Genomic DNA, 2,301 nt, shown 5'->3' on the forward strand with positions numbered 1-2,301 from the left:
AATAATAATAATAATAAAAAAAGAGAGACCAACTGATTCTGGCATAGTGACTCTAAAACTAAGCAGAACTGCTTCTTAGGGTTTCCAAGACTACAGTCTTCAGGAGAGCAGACTACCACATCTTTCTTCCTCAGAGCTGCTGTGGGGTTCTAAGCATTCATTTTTTGGTTAACAGCCAAGCCAACCCTGACTCCTGCACCACCGGGGCTCTTACCCACTCCCTCATCCATCAAAAAAATGCCCTGCTATACAGTAGATTCTGATTCAAATTGACAGTGTATGGCAATCACTCACGGCTTTCCTTAGACTGTAAATCTTAATGAGAGGACACACTTCCCTGTGGAGCACCTTGCAGATTCAAAGCAAAGACCTTTTAGTTTGTGCAACACGCTAAGTGCTACACCACCAGAATGCACATAACTTCTCTAGATCTCTGTTTCCTTTTCCATAAAATTTGAGTCTTTGAAAGATTACACATAGCACTTTAATGACTTTTACTGGCCAATGAATAGTCATTGGAATAGATCACAGAAAATGAAACAGCTCCCACAAGAGACGTAACAAAAGGTTAAACTCCAATTTCAGATTCAAAATCTTAACTCAAGCTGTAAAGTCTCATGCTATTAAGAAGCAAAGACCACATTTTCTTTTGAGAAAGAGATGCTATTAAGATTTTAAGAATCATAAAATGATTTGCTTCATAAAAGCAGCAGCATTAAGCTGATTTCAAAACTCGAGGGGACAGCTGTAGGTAGCGAGAAAATTAAGGAAATATTTGCACTGTACTAGACTGTATGCTCTTTCTTTTCCAAATCTAAGACCAAATTATGAAATGAGCAGTCACCTGGAGCTTCACAGTCAAGTCACGGAAAAACCAAAATTGCCTAAGTTGTTACTATTCTGAAAAAGATACAGATACCACTAGCATTCACTCAAGACAGTATTCTCAAATGTTCAGAAGTGTTTGAGAGGAGATTATGGAAAAATTAAATATGTAAACAAGCAGGCAAAAATATTCAACCAAACAAAATAATTTACAAGTAATGTTCAGGCTGTTTATCCATAGGTATTATATTATCAGTAATGCAAAAGTTTACGATAATAAACATAATTATGTCTTTCTGTTTGTTAAACCAGAAGTAATCTCTGGGTTTAAAAAAAAACAACACTCTGTTGAATAAATATGAGCCCCAGAAGAAAGTACATGGCATCTGTACTTATGTTTGACTTCACAAACTATAAGTCATAATTGTGTGACTTTGATCAAAAAGCTTAACAGACCTAACCTTCAAAATTTTCACCATAAATTGGAAATAGTAAAAATAGCAGCAGCAACACTACCACCTAGCCAACAGCATGAGATGAATCAAATGAGTTAATAAATATTCTGAAAACCAAAAAGAAAAAAAAAAATTTCTTAAAAGCCCATTGCCATCAAGTTGATTGCAACTTATGACTCTAGGGAGCTCTAGTGGCCTAGTGGTAAGAAACTACACTGCAATCTCAAAGGCACACAGTTCAAAAGCACCAGCTGCTGCTTGGGAGAAGGATGGGGAATATCACATGCAATTAACTGCATCTGAAAACCCACTGGAGGTTTAGCTATGGGGAGGTTCTGACTTGAGGGTACAACACAACAACAATGACTTTATCCCATAAAATTTCCAAGGCTGAAATCTTTACAGAAGTAAGCTGCCACAAATTTCTCCCACAAAGCAACAGAGCAGCTAGTACATTTGAATGACTAAGCTTTCAGTTAATAGCCATAGCTTAAATCATTGTCATTAGAGTTCCTTAATGTATACAAAGGACTCAGTAAACCAGCCAGGGTGAAACAGCATATGGTATATTAAATCAGGGACCTAACAAAACACTAACTCTGGGGCAAACTACAAATTCATTTTTATATATATGCTAAATAGAAAATGTATACATTATTTGAAGATTAATATTATGAGACCAGAAAAAAGTAATAATTTTACACCTATATTTGGACCAGGAGGCAGTCGTCAGAACAGAGCAAAGGAACACTACATGGTTCAAAATTGGGAAGGGCATACGCCAGGGATGCATCCTATCTCCATACCTTTTCAACCTGTATGCAGAACAGATTATCCGGGAGGCTGGGCTATATGAAGAGAAATGTGGGGTCAAGACTGGTGGACGATCTATCAACAATCTGCGTTATGCAGATGATGCAACCCTGCTTGCTGAAACTGAGAAGGACCTGAAGCACCTGCTGCAGACGGTCAAGGACTGTAGCCTCCAATATGGATTGAGGCTCAATGTCAAGAAGACAAA

General features: G+C 37.6%; 1 protein-coding gene across 1 annotated transcript in view; it reads right to left on the reverse strand.

Annotated features, from left to right (window-relative positions):
• The window catches only part of NSUN6 (NOP2/Sun domain family, member 6), a 52,069-nt gene that overhangs the window by 29,879 nt on the left and 19,889 nt on the right, over window positions 1-2,301 (reverse strand). The window lies entirely within an intron of this gene.

This window comes from Elephantulus edwardii, unplaced genomic scaffold (genome assembly GCF_000299155.1).
Source record: "Elephantulus edwardii isolate Elephantulus edwardi_28Jun2011 unplaced genomic scaffold, EleEdw1.0 scaffold00139, whole genome shotgun sequence".
Taxonomy (NCBI): Eukaryota; Metazoa; Chordata; class Mammalia; order Macroscelidea; family Macroscelididae; genus Elephantulus; species Elephantulus edwardii.